The sequence below is a fragment of the Chanos chanos genome, chromosome 11 (genome assembly GCF_902362185.1).
Source record: "Chanos chanos chromosome 11, fChaCha1.1, whole genome shotgun sequence".
NCBI classification, from domain to species: domain Eukaryota; kingdom Metazoa; phylum Chordata; class Actinopteri; order Gonorynchiformes; family Chanidae; genus Chanos; species Chanos chanos.
Window position 1 is genome coordinate 21,897,588 of NC_044505.1, and position 15,412 is coordinate 21,912,999.

General features: G+C 37.9%; 1 protein-coding gene and 1 non-coding gene across 2 annotated transcripts in view; both read right to left on the bottom strand.

The window, feature by feature from the left end:
• The window catches only part of LOC115823847 (NACHT, LRR and PYD domains-containing protein 3-like), a 704,547-nt gene that overhangs the window by 175,764 nt on the left and 513,371 nt on the right, over positions 1-15,412 (bottom strand). The gene's annotated exons all lie outside the window — the stretch shown is intronic.
• On the bottom strand, positions 4,859-5,022 carry LOC115824338 (U1 spliceosomal RNA). The gene has a single exon (XR_004025725.1). It is a non-coding gene; the product is annotated as a U1 spliceosomal RNA (small nuclear RNA).

Genomic DNA, 15,412 nt, shown 5'->3' on the forward strand with positions numbered 1-15,412 from the left:
AACCTTGAATGAGTATTTTTGAAGGTTAATGTATTGTTGAGTGTCAAAGATGTGTGTCTGGTGTACCAGATAATCGCTGCGATAACCAAAGCCAGCTGCACAGAAATAAAACGAGACCCAATGAGGTAATGTAAATCAAGCCTTTACAAGAGAAAATCAGAGAACAAAATAAACTCTTCAGTGACAGTTTCCAGCAACTGCCAAGAGAAAATGGTGCAAACGAAACCACACACAATCCCTCTCTGTTAGACATACACCAAGACCGATCAACGAAGACATAAACACAAGAGATGTAAATACTCATAAAACAACACAGGTAAGATAGTTTGAACTAATGAACAAGTGAATAAGAGTGTCGTCTTGTGCCCTCCAGCTCCCTCTGGCGACCAAATTGAGATCTGACTGTTGCGTCTTGCTTGTGGCGTTCACGTCCAAAACTTTTTATGATGGAGTTCCTGGCCTGTCAGAAGTGTCCTACAAGCTCTGTAGTTTTGAGGGTTGTGATTTATGACCACTTGATATTGTTTGATCTCTGCATCACATGCAACATGTAAGCAGCGGCAGGGGAACCTGCTAAATGGTGAATCACCCCATAACCACGGGTGGACAGTAACGAAGTACATTTACTTGAGTACTGTACTTAAGTACATTTTTCGAGTATCTGTACTTTACTTTATCAGTTTTTTTGAAAACTTATGACTTTCACTCCACTTCATCTGAAAGACAAATATTGTACTTTTGACTCTACTACAGTTCTATGAAGTATTGAAGTAATGAGTTCTCATTACTCATTACTTTGAAACACAGCTTTGAAGTCAGTGGACGAATTTTCTTCACTAAAATGAGACGTGTTCATCACAGGAGAAAATCCAATCGCAGTAAACTACTCTTACACTGTCAGTCAAGTTCAAAGTGCATGCTGCACTTTCTGAACAGGTGAACTTGGCGGTTGTAATGATGGCTACTGCTGTGGCAGATAAAGATGAGAAAGATAAAGGTTCCTCACCAGAGCACCCATGGCCATATCTAAGGTCCATGTCTGAGATTTTTGAAATTAGGAAAGATTCGTGTCATTGTAAATGTTTGCTCTGTTTACCGCACACAAACTTCATCAACGCTTTCAAAAGCACACACACACGTACACACACACACACACACACACGCACACACACACTGCCAGAGTTGTGTCAGAACACTGCCATGCTGTTTTGTGGGGGTGGGGGGTGTCAACTAAAAAAATGAAAAAGACAATGGCTGTCCCTTTGTTGATTAAGCTGTGTTTCTATAGGCTTTGTAGCATGTTCCACAAACATCTTATTCTACAGGTTCTACAAGCAAGTCAGTGCATTCAGTAGGTTGTTTCAGAGTCATTAAGTTCTATAAATGCATTGTTGCAACAATACAACAGTGCGATGACATTAAAATGAAATTGTACTTTTGAATACTTAAGTATTTTTAAGAACAAGTACTCCAGTACTTTAACTCAAGGAAAAATTTGACTGAACAACTTTTACTTGTATTGGAGTAATATTTGACCAGGAGTATCTATAATTTGACTCAAGTAATGGAGTGTACTTTTTCTACCTCTGCTCATGACAAATTCATTGTTATGTACCCTCATTAGTTGGTTACATTAACTGAGCTTATATCATGTTTACCTTTAGAGAGCACCATTTACCCTGTACAATGAAAACATGGCGAAGATAATATGAATTAAACAACAATCTATTTTATATGTCAAAAAACTGTTATAATGTGCAGGGCAACATTGCACATGCTTTTGTTTCATTCTTTATGTAACACAAACATTGTTTATATTTGTGATTTGTTTATACTGAGCTACATAAGAGAGATATTTATGAGTGTTATGGAAGGGGGGGGGGGGCATTTCTTACCTTGAGGAAGGATCTTCCAGCCTGTCAGTGAAATTGTATGGTAAATGTTATAGCTCAGTTTGTTTACATACCTATTCCCCTGTCTTCTTTTCTTCTGTTCAGTTTGCTCAGTTCAAAAATAATTACGCAATATGTGCATGCGTGAGTGCATTAGTGTCTGTGTGTGTGTGTGTGTGTGTGTGTGTACGTACATGTGTACAAGGAACCTCTATGTATGTACTTTTGTATGTTTATGCGTACATCTATATAATGACATATACAAACGCATGTTTGAGATGATAACAGGATTCACAATATCATCAGACTTACTAATAGTACTAACAGACCTATTTTTATCAACTATATCTGTCCATACAATTTTACTGTTTTGTTTGATTGTTTGTTTTTGTTTTTTTCCCTGATACATGAAGAGAGAAGCTTTTCAAGGTAAAGTCATTAAAAGAGGATGGTTTGTGACATATGTCTATGAATTCAGGTAGTTCTCTGGAGAACTGATGGATTTACATGTGCCTACGCTGTGTGTTCCATAACTATCAATTATGATCAGACTGTTCCTCACACGTCGAGTCTGAAGCTGTGAATTTTCAATTTGTGGAAAATGCATTTCTTCCTGCTCCAACCACTTGGCAACCCCTGTTGAACTTAATCCATTTCGTCTTTATTCTCTGCTCATGATGTGCATGAAGACAGCTGTGGGGATGGATCAGGTGCGGTCATGCTTTGTTTCTTAGCCACATTATTTAGGTCGTATGTGGCTGTTCCATCAGGTCTTGGTTCAGTCTCTCCCAGACTGGGCTCTTTCCTCCTCTCCTGACTGACACCTGTTGTTCATTCTCTCACTCAGTGGAGTGCTCTGTGTCAATAGGACTGTCAGTCAACTCTGTTTGTCAGGTATTGAATGTTCCTACTCATCCTGGGCCTTTACTCTGCGTGTTCTGGTAGAGCTCATTTCTGGGTATGATCCTGGTCTGGTTATTTGGTACTTAAAATCCTGCTTGATGTTTCTAGTCTTGATGATTTTCATGAATTTGATTCTGTGGTTTTGAACACTCGTTGCTTGTTGCTTGTTATCCTCAATGGTACTGTTTTTTTCTGATTTGGATTTTTCCTGCTGTAAGTGAACCACTAACAGATGGACTATAGTCTGTAATTGTACACAAATATAAGCGTACCTGTAAGACAAGTATACCTCATGAAATGGCATGAAGTGTAAATCCAAGGTAGGTGTTTCTGATGATGTGAACAGTGAGTGTATATATTCTTCTCTCTTACCTAAGCCATCCATTGCACCAAAATCTCAGTGACTAGAAACATTACATCTGAGCACTAATGCTGCTCTCTCACCATCTACACACCCTGGACCTCTTGTCTTGAACCTCAGACACATATGAAGGGTGAGTGTCCTGCCAGATACAGCTTGACAAACCATCTAACAATAGGATCAATTCCTGAAGTCCTGGAGTGACATCACTGACCCTGCCTGTCTGCTAGTCAGACAAATTGCCCCGCCCCCTTTCCCCCACTCTTCTTTGGACTGAACAACTGCTGAGATAAAGCTGATAAACACTAATCCAGAATGACTCCACTGACACAATGTCATAAGACATGTCTCATTTTCCTGGATTTCTTTCTTTAATCATTTCTCTGTGATTTCTTCATTACTAACAAACTCTGACTCTATAGTGACCTCAGATGCATCTCATTTCCCTTCAAAGATATTTCCTCTTTCAGTCAAAGGGAGTTTGTGCTGTGTAACCTTTGGCTGCATTTTGACAATTCCAAGTGTAAAATGTGAAAGATTTACTGTTTTGAATTCACAGATAAAATGTGAAAATAGCATTCATGTAGTCCAAGATAAATAAATAAAAACCAATAAGTACTTGTCACTAGAGGGCGATATAGCATTTGTTTTGTTGTGTCTTGTGTTAACTTTCATTTCATGGGTTAATTAGTTATGGTCTGTGAATGCCTCTTGTAAAATCTTGCGTATTTAAGTTTTGCTTTTGTTTTCCTTTGTCACTAAGTCTTGAGTTTGCTTACTCCTCTGTTCGCTCTTGAGACAAACCCTTGTAAATTCCTGATGAACCAAATACAGTTTACTTTGTCCCTTTATACTGAGTTTCTGGTTGGTTCGACAGTTGGGTATACGAGATTCATCTGGTCTTCTATCATGCTTTGTCTCTTCTCCATATTTTACCAAAAGACGGATGAAGAGAAGAGCCTCTCACCTTCAGTGAATCATAGTGGCAATTTCATATGATGGGGGTTTACCTGAATTTAACGATGCTGGGGGGTCTTGTCGGTGGAAGGTCAACTGTATTATAAGCTCTAGCGAGCACCATAGTATTGTGATACTGTTCCTTTAAGAACCTGGGTAGCAAACCAACGTGACATGGGGTTCAAACCCAAAACAATACAAGACAAAGATACAGAGAAAACCAAGGAGTATAAATACACAGGTAAACGAAAAAGCTAACTGAAAGCAGGTGGAGACAATGAACTGCAAAACCAACAGAACCTAAACAGGAATGAACCAAGGGAGAAACAGGGAGTAAATCAAAACACTGGACTGAACCAAAAACCAAGTATACATAAAAGAACAAAAACTGACCACTAGGGGCGGGGGGGGGGGGGTCAAGAAACAGAAAAAAGTTAAGTTAAGTTTAAGTGATTGCACACACACACTGTGAAGTGAGCAGTGAATTTGTCCTCTGCATTTAACCCATCCAATACACCAGTAGTGAACACACACCAGATGCAGGAGCAGTGGGCAGCCTTCCTTGGTGAGCGCCCAGGGAGCATTGGGGTTAAGTGCCTTGCTCAAGGGCACACAGCCATGGATGTTGGGCCTGGGAATCGAACCGGCAACCCTCCAGTCACAAGCCCGGTTCTCTACCCTTTAGACCACAGCTGCCCTCCAAAAAAAAAAAATAAATAAAAATAAAAAATAAAAAAAAAAAAATCAGGGGAGAGCGCGAACGCAGTCCCTCACTACCACAAATTATGCAGTCGAGATTCCCACATTTGAGGAATTCGCAGAGGTCAGCATAGCCCAAGTGCAATGGCCAAGCCTCACCCTGGGTGAACCACCTTCGTGATCATGGTGTCTCCCCTGCCAGGTAAGAAAAAAGCAGGGCGTGACATATTCTGGAAGTTAAGAGTACCCAAGCCTAAAGAATCTGCGTATGTTACCCTCATTCATGGGCTGAAGTGTAGGAGTAAATTTCTTGAATTTTAAGAATTTTCCAGCATTTAATACAAAACTTGTACTCTGAGCAGTTTTATATATATGGGCCCAGGGAAGTAGTCACAGATGTCTAGGTCATAATGAATAAAGTAAAGTTGAATTGAAAATAACTGTCTGAGATGAAATGTCAAAGTAACAATAGTATTGGCGAAGACAATTGAAGAACACAAAAGTCTTGAGAGGCCATGAGAAATACAAAATATTATAGTTTATTGACCTTTTATACATACATACATGTGCATGTCTGTGCGTGTGTGTGTGTGTGTGTGTGTGTGTCCACAATATACTGTCTTACCATCACTGAAAGTTAAAGCATCACATATTCACAAAACAGTAATTTGTACAGTAATCAGCATCAGTAGTATTTGGTAGTATCAGAAGCATTCAGTAGTATCAGCAGTGTTCAGTAGTATCAAAAGCTTTCAGTAGTATCCGCAGTGTTCAGTAGTATCAGCAGTGTTCAGTAAAGCAGTTATGACAAATTAGTCTTTAGAGTTTGTTTTTGGTTTTTTTTTGGTTTTTTCAACAGAGTCAAAGAACATCTCTCTGCAAACTTTATTCTTGACAGATTCTTATGGGACTTATGTCTTTGGTTCCAGGACTGATCAGAGGAATCAGTGATTCTTTTGGTATCACATCATTAAAAGTGTAGAGATGTGATTTTGCTTCAGTGTTATAAAAAGACAGTGTGTGTTTGTTACAGTCTAAGAACACTCCTAGTGTAGTGAATGTATCACTGACTTGTATTGGTCTTACTGGGTCAGTGTTGATGTAGACACCCTGCTTTTCTCCATATGACAGAACCCAGAAACCATTCTCTGGTGTTAATGGGACCTTATAAGATCTCTCAGCACTGTCACAGGCCACACCCACACACCATGAGAGTTTGGCTTTAGGTTTCTCACACACCTTAATTTCCCAGTAATGTTTTCCTGAGCTCAGTTCTTCTTTACATAGAACAAATAATTTGATATCTTCTGTTTTTTCATTAGTATTGGGGTCATTTAATTTCTTTTTGTCCTTTTTAAAACAGTACACACTCATTCCCTTGCACTTGAATCTCTCAGGAGTGTTCTCTTCATCCAGAGTGATGTTCACTGTAGAGGAAGAACAGAGGATCTCATTGTCTAAAACTGTAATTCTCAACTCCAGCCCTGAGGGCCCACTGTCCTGCACATCTTTGTTTTAACTCAGGACTGACACACCAGATTCCACTGATCAATTAATCATCAAGCCCTTGATTAGCTCAATTAACTGTGATCATGAAGAGTTAAAACAAAGAAGTGCAGGACAGTGGGGCCCTCAGAACTGGAGTTGAGAATCACCAGAAAGGTTACTGTGTGAATTAAAGTTGCTTTATCGTAGGAAACTTGTCATAATTTACCTTTGAAAAGTTTCATCTTCTTAAACTCTGCTGGTACTGTAATCAGAAAGGATTTAGATCATTAAATCATTTCACTTATGATGTGTGGCTCTCTTTTTTAAGGCTTCAGCTAGATAGGTGCATATTTATGCATTGAAAATTTTACAAATCAGAACATTCATACTGTTTTTTTTTACTTATTATTTTTTTTCCCTTTTAACATCAGTCTTCAGGTCACTCCTGATAATTGTGGTAATTCTGTTGTAATTCAGCACCAAAACGCCCGATTTTGCGTCGCTTTGGATTGCGGTTTCTGGAAGGACAATAAGTGTGCTGTACAGGAAAACCCTAAGACTGGGATTAAGAGTTACAACTGCCATAACATCTTAAACTGACTAGTAATTGTAGGTTACATTCATATGGCACTGATGAGATCCAGTGGAAACTTTAAACTGTTCCTGAAAGATTGAATAGAATCTGCTAAAGTAAAGTCTGTGACATCCATTTAAAAATGAATTTAAAAATGTTACATTTGGAAAATGAAGTGATTATAAGGGACGACAACACACAGGGGAATAAGTCAGCTGTCCTTACATAGGGAATTTGAGTCAGCCCAACCAAGACATTAGGGTTTTTAACAATGAAAAGTCCAATTAAGACTTATTAGGCATTTGAAGAACGATATTCGTGAAATAAATGGTGGTCCATCTCACTTTTGAGATGATCAAATCCAAATGAAAAAATAAATAAATAAATATCACAGGTTTAAAGTTGTGTAAGAATATTGTGAATACCTGCTTTTGTCTGATTGTCTTCTGTCATTTGGCTATGTGCCTCCATTATAGGTGTTTGATCTGTTGACAAATGATCAGCAATACACTGTGTTTAATGTTTTGGGGCAAAGCGTCTGGTTTCTACTACGACAGATGACAGTGAGGTTGTTGTGTGAGAAGTTCTGTCAGTTATGATATTTTACAAACTGCAATGTGACTATGTGACCTCTTATAACATTCTGTCATATCTTTGTTAGTCTGTGGGTTTTTTTTACCCATTGACTGACTGTCTTCCCCCACAGCAGTGCTGATGTTCTCACTTTCTGGAGAAACTGGAGTCCAAACAAAAAGACAGTTATGACATTTTATAAACCATGATGTAACTACGTGACACTCTGTGATATTGTGTATCTGGATGTTTCTTACCTTTTTGCTGACTTTCACATTTTGTAGGAGTACTGCTGTCTCCACTCCCTGGACAAATTGTAACAGTAACTGTAAGTTCATATGATGTTGGTAAGATCACAAGTGCTAATAACATTCTCAAAATGAACTAACAATTTAACTTTTAAAAATGAAGTGATTATCAATAATAATGCTGGAGAGGGCATTAAGTCCACTCTATTGAAATAGAAACTTGAGTTTTTACCCTTTGATTAACTGTCACCCACACAAAATAGACCAAATGTCAAAAAAGAGAACTCATTGCCCATATGAAATACTTGTCGAGAGAATATATGTGTTAATTTTCAAATATCCAGTGGATAAAAACTGTTAGTGTTAGAGTCCTCACAAGCATCATTCTAATAGAATAAGAGCAGTTCAGAAAGATCAGTGAGGAAATACAGAAGAACTTCATTGCAAAGGTGCTGGTTTCTACAGAAGAACACAGAGAAATGCGAGCAACCAACAGAAATAGAATAATGATCACTGTATGAGGAACCTGAGGGTTCTCATCTCATTACTGAATGTACTACTATAGATCTGTCACAAATATCCAGGGCATACATCTGCTTTTCTGTTCATTCTGCGTTAAGCTTTGCATTTGAGGGCATTAAGCTCTGTTACCCAGTGAGAGTATAGTTACCCGTCTGCCTCTCTCCATTTTGAGTGTCCTTCTTCCCTGCTGCATGTACCTTCTGTGAGCCTCTCTGTGAGACCTGCCTTGGGTGTACCTGAGGTGCCTGTTGTTTCCGGGATTTTGTACATTCAACCTGTGTCTGATCTTTCGTCTGACTTTGATGTCCTTCATCTGTGTGTCATATTTCTACACTTTAGCTTCATAGCATTTTCACAATTACTCAATTACATACATCAAATGCCTATACTTCAGAACACATAATTACTGAATGGCATATGTCGAAGGGAATGTTACACAGAAGGGATAAGAGAATATTTCAAAAGACACATATGAATATTTACGTAACTTATCAAATATCAAGTGAATAAGGAAGCACAGTGTGGAAGTATATAAAGCTCACACACATCAGTCTAATCAAATAAGGGAATTACAGAAAGATCAGTGTGGAAATACAGAACTATTCTAAAGTAGTTCATTCATATGGAAGAACATGGAGAATGAAAAGGACAAACAGATGCAGAATAATGGTCTCTGTATAAGGAATCTGAAGGGTCTGATTGGGTTAAAGATTACTGAATAACTATAGATATCTTATAGGAAAAACTGGGTTCTATGATGTGAGGTGAGATGCACTTCTGCCCTTAAATCTCAAAGGGACCAGTAACTTTAAGTTCAAGTGACATTGCTAAGATCTTTTTAACTTGGTAAGATCAATTTAACTTTTAAAGTCAAATTGTTTATTGACATTGCAGATTGAATGTCGTATGAGAATACTGTGACTACCTGCTCCTTCAGTTTCAACTGCCTTCTCTGTAGATGTTTGATCTGTTAGCAAAACCCAGTAATACATGATATTTGATCTCTTATGACAAAGAGATGCTCTGCATCTGTAACGACCTCGTCTCCTCCCTTGGTGGTTTCAGCCATCCCGCGCTGTGCGTCACCGGTTTACTAATCACTGGTCTGATCACTCTCATCCTGCACACCTGCTTCCACTTTACTTTTCCCTGATGCCACTTGGACACTAAATTGCCCCTAGGTATGAATGTGTGTGTGAGTGTGTTTGTCTGTGTGTCTGCCCTGCGATGGACTGGCGACCTGTCCAGGGTGTTTCCCCGCCTTTCGCCCTATGAGCGCTGGGATAGGCTCCAGCACCCCCCGCGACCCTAATCAGGATAAGCGGCTTAGATAATGAGTGAGTGAGAGTGAGTGAGTGATGCCACTTGCTACTTACACCCCTCCACTGGATCAGTCAGTGTGAAGTCGACACCTTCTATGTGTTTACTGAGCCGTATCCTAGTCCATCCGCTAACCTGTGCGTTTTGTATACTCCTTGCTGTATTGTTTGGTTCTTTTGCTTTGGCCTCCTGTTAACCTAATTTTGTGTCGTTCATTTCCTGGTCCCCTGGTAACCTGTCTGAGCATTCCTTGTTTTCATTAAATACGAACTGGTTACTCTGCAATTGTGTCCAGCTCCATGGTCCTTCCTGACAGCATCATTTAACTGAATCTTACATCAATTTTTTTATTTCAACGAATAAGGATCCAGTTCACCGTAATGTCCACTGGTAGGGGAAAAAATCATTGCAGATTTAAAGCTGTCTGAGAATACAGTGAGTACCTTGCTGGTAGGTTTTGGATCTGTTAGCAAAAAACAGCGATATGCGTGTTTACTATCTCATGACAGAGTTTAGATTCCATTATGACAGCTGACAAAGAGGTTATTTTGTGAGAAGTGATTTTTGTTTTACAGATGTGTGTGTCATATGTGACCTCTTATGACTCTGCCATATCATGTTTGTAGGTGTTTTTACCCTTTGACAGGTTGTCACTTTCCAAAGGAGTACTACCATCTCCACTCTCTGGAGAACCTGGAGACCAAACAAGACAAACAAAATGCCAGACAAATGAAACACTGGAAACACTTCTCTTGTGAATATTTGTGTAACATATCAAATATCCAGGGCATACATCTGCTTTTCTGTTCATTCTGTGTTAAGCTTTGCATTTGAGGGCATTAAGCTCTGTTACCCAGTGAAAGTATAGTTACCTGTCTGCCTCCCTCCATTTTGAGTGTCCTTCTTCCTTGCTGCATGTACCTTCTGTGAGCCTCTCTGTGAGTCCTGCCTTGGGTGTACCTGAGGTGCCTGTTGTTTCCGGGTTTTTGTACATTCAACCTGTGTCTGATCTTTCTGTCTGTGAGTGTTTTTTACCCTTTGACTGACTGGAGACCAAACAAAACAAAAAGCAGAAAGACAGAAATTCCTCACATGAAATAATTCCTTTATGAATAACTGCGTAACTGTGTAACATATATCCAATGTAATCTGAAGAAAAGATCAGGAGAAGTTTGTGAAATATACCATTTGCTTGAGTTCCAACAGCAGCTGAATCCATATCATGCCCGAAAGGTTCCTGGACTCTGTTTTCAAGACAATCTGCAGAAATAAGACAAGACAGTTATGTGAAATGTAAAATATAAATCAGTACTTTTAGAGGAATATTTCTTTAATGTTTTTCTATTAATACTCTACAAATATGTATGTAATACTTGAACACCACAGTTTTATCGTTTTGTTTTTTCTTCCCCCTACAAATACAGTCCTACATACGAGTTCATTAATTTGAAGGTGATATCATCACATTGTTGTATTTGTCAAACAGAAAGTTTCACCCAAAGCATCAGGACAAATCCACTGTTCATTTTTGTCTTTCATAACCGTGAAAGAACTGATTCTGATATTATAATATCCATTGCAGATTAAGTCTACTGTTCTATAACAATAGATTAAGTCTGCTGTTCTCTGGCCTCCTGTGCTATGATGAGTGACCTCAGAGGGAATGACATCTACAAAGATTTAAATTAGATATATACTTTATGTGATTTTTGTATCAATCTGTACCCATATACATCATAAACTGCCTAAAGATATGGCACGAACCTACTGCTTTTTCTTCCACAAGGTCATCTGTATCCTTTACAGCTGGTTCATCTGTTGGCAAATAATCAGAATAGAGTGTTTCATGTTTTATGACAAGTTCATTTTCTACTATGACTAATGTCATTGTGGTTGTATGACAACTTCTATCAATTATGACATTCTACAGACCGTGATGCAACTATGGGACTTCTTATGACACTCTGTCATATCATCATGTTTCTGGGTGTTTTTTACCTTTTGACTGAATATCCTCCTCCAAAGGCACAGTGACATTCACTCTCTCTGGAGAAACTGGAGACCAAATAAAATAAGCCATATGCCCAAACAATAAAGAAAGAAAGAAGGAAAGAAAGAAAGAAAGAAAGAAAGAAAGAAAGAAAGAAAGAAAGAAAGAAAGAAAGAAAGAAAGACAAATTCCTCACATGAAATAATTCAACTGTGTGTGTCATATTTGTACACTGTGCTTTCATAGCTTTTTTACAATTAGACACTTACATGTCAAAAAACCTACATGTCAGGATCACAGTGTACATTTTGTTAAAGAGAGATAAGGACATCAGAGGGAGGAAAGTTTGAAAAGGCATGTTGGACATAATTTAAATGATTTCATATTGATCTTTTGTTATATCAATAAGTGGGGAACAATTCACAAAAAGTAAAAGTACAGTTACCTGTCTGCCCCGCTCTGTTTGGAGTATCCTTCCTCTCTTGTCCTTGTCTCATCTGTGAACCTATCTGTGACTCCTGACCTCTGTTTAGCTGAACTTTCTGTTGGTCCAAGAACCTGACCTTTTCCCTGACACCTCCTCGATGAACGGAACTGCTGTTATCTGCACATATATCCAGACTTAATTAGATTTTCAACTTTGCCAACCTGTTGTTTCCTGGTTTTTTGTACAGTTATCCAGTGTCTCATCTTTTACCTGACACTGATGTCCTTCAGCTGTGTGTGTCATAGGTCGGTTTAGTTTCATAACTTTTTCACAAATACACATTTACACATCAAATACCTATACTTCAGGACACATAATCACCAAAAGAAAAAAATAAAGAAATTCCACAAGTAAAATAATTCCCAGGCTAAGTCTGCTACTCTGGGGCCTAATGTGCAATGATGAGTGATAACAGGAGGAATGACATCTACAAACATTCAAATCAGATACGTACTTCATATGATTTTTATATCAATCTATATATATACACATCATAAGCTGCCTAACGATATAGTACTAACCAGCTGCTTTTTCTTCCACACAGTCATCTGTATCCTTTACAGCTGTTTCATCTGTCGGTAAATAATCAGAAAAATAGAGTGTTTCATGTTTCATGACAAGTTCATTTTCTAGTGTACATGGCAGTTTGACATTGGTTATAAAATTTCACTTTCAAAAATAAATTGTTATTCATGACAGAGGACAGGGCATCAAATCGGCTGTATTTAAATAGAAAGTGAAGTCAGAAAAACATATACTTCATTAAATTCACTAATAAAGTCATTTATATCACATGTTTATGGAATCTTCTTTCCCAAGGTCATCAGGTTAAGAACCTTTGAAAAAACTTAATTACCCGGTCAGGAAGTTAAAAACTCTATAAGACCCTAACTGTATCTCTATGGAAAAAAAATACTCATCCTGCAGATTAAGAGCTATCAGAGAATATCATAAGTACCTGCTGCTGTCTGTGCTGTATAGTGTTTTGCTTCCTCTGCAAGTCTTTGATCTGTAGAGAAACAGTCAGCAAAACAAAGTTTTTAATCATTAATTTAAAGAGACCAGTTTCTACTGTGACAGATGACAGAGAGGTTGTTGTGTGAGAAATTCTGTCAGTTGTAACATTTTATAAAACTGTAACCATGTGACTTCAGCAGACATGATAGTTCTGCATTTATCAGAAAATGTGTCATTCAAAAATGAACTGATTTTCACTGATGATATATAAATAAAGATAAAAAAGATATTTATATCACACTATTACAGAATGTTCTCCCTATGAATCCAGAGTCTAAAAACACTAATCTTGGTTGACTTCAGTGGTGTCTGAATCAGTCTGTTTATGTTAGTGAATGTTGGTGCACTTCACTTTTAACCTTTACCCTATCCTGTCTGCAAGAAAAATAAAATAAAATGAAAAAATAAAATAAAATAAAACATCCTGCAGGTTTTAAGCTTCCTGAGAATGTCACAAGTAGCTGTCTCTGTCTATGTCTCTTCCTCGTCTGTCTGCTCTACAGGTGTTGGTTCTGTTGGCAAACAATCAGCAATATACAGTGTTTACTGTCTTGTGACAAAGAGTCCAGTTTACAAAATACCACAAAAAAAGGAATTCATTCTTTACATTCATTCATTCCTTTGTGAACATCGGTACAAGTCATGTACGATGTATTCCAAGAGAAACATATTATTTGTGAGACATACTATTTGTTTGAGTTATATCACCAGCTGAAACCAAACGGTTATCTGAAGATCCCAGGGTTCTGAATTCAACAGGTTCTAGAGAAATACATCAACACATTTATCTGGATTGTAAAGCAGCATTTTTATAGGAACAGTCCCATAAATGTTCAGGGTTTCGTCTGTTTAATATCTCATGACAAAGAGAGTTTCTACTGTGACAGACAGCAGAGGGCTTATTTTGTGAGAAATGGTTGTTGTTTTACAGCTGTGTCTGTCATATTTCTACATTTCAGCTTCAGAGTTTTTTCACACTTACACAATTACACGTCAGTACCTATTAAAGAGGTCTCTGTTGAATATTTGCTTATGTCCGCTAAACATCAGTTCAATCCAAGGAAAAGTCAGACAAAGAAAAGTTTATTAAACATACTGTTTTCTGACCCTAACCCTAACCCTTCACGAACTGTCATCATATTAGCCTCTAAACGTCCTAGGGCTCTATTTTTACCAGATTCTAGTGAAATAAGACAACATATTTATCTGGGAGTTAAATGTAAACCAGCATTTTAAAGAAATGTATAAATATGGAATATGTAATGGTTTCTCTATTAATATTATGAGCTGATCTTTAGTTGTGACCTAGGAAAGCGCATTAAGTCAGCTATATTTAAACTACCCTGACTCAAGCTCCTATTTACACCTCAGTAGATCCACTGATGAATGCATGATGAACCAATTGATGTTTAAAAACACTATTACAGTCCTCTACCACTGACAATAGAGGGAAGACAGTTTGAAAAGATTTATTGGATAGCATTTGGGAGATTTTTATATCAGTCTGTTTACATGTATATCATAACCTGCCTAACAATAGGACAAGTTCCTGCTGATTTTTGTGTCATATGGTCATCTGCATCCTTTATAGATGTTTCATCTGCTGACAGACAATCAGCAAAATCAAGTCTTACGAGAACAACTTCACTTTCCACTACAACAGATCGCAGAGAGGTTGTTATGTGGGAAGTTCTGTCAGCTATGACGTTTTACATACTGTGTAAGGTAATTAGGAGATCACTTAGCATGTCAGCATTCTTCTGTGTGTGTTTTATTCTTTCATTTACTTTCCTCCTCCACAGCAGTACAGACCTTCTCACTTTTGGACAAATCCACTGCTCATTCCTCTGTTCTGGAGCCTTGTGCTGCAATGAGGTGGAATAAGGTAGAAACAAGTGAAAGATGGTTTATTACCTTTGGGTGTGTTAGGAGTGGAATGTCTTATTTTGTGTCCGGATTCCAAACTGCTGTGTTGTGGAATTCCCTGGCTGTTGTCTCCTGTTGATTGATGTCCATGAGTGGTTTGGATATGAGTTGTGGTTTCTGCAGACATTGGGGTACACAACTTATTATGCTGAGGGATGACTCGGTAGGACATATCCCCCTCAAAAATATGGAAAACCGACTTACTGTGTTCAAAAAGAGGCTCCTTTTCCTCTGTACAGAAAGAACATTCACATTCTTAAAATCAGAAATCTTATTTCTTTAGATGAGTTCATTAACCCACTCTAAGTATAATTTTCTTAACATCTGCTTGACAGTTTTAAATGTTTCTTTTTACTAAATATATTTAAATACATTTTTTTTTTATTAAATATATTTAAATGCAAATATTGGAATACAGGGAACTCTACCTGATTTTTCTGTATCTTTCCTTGATT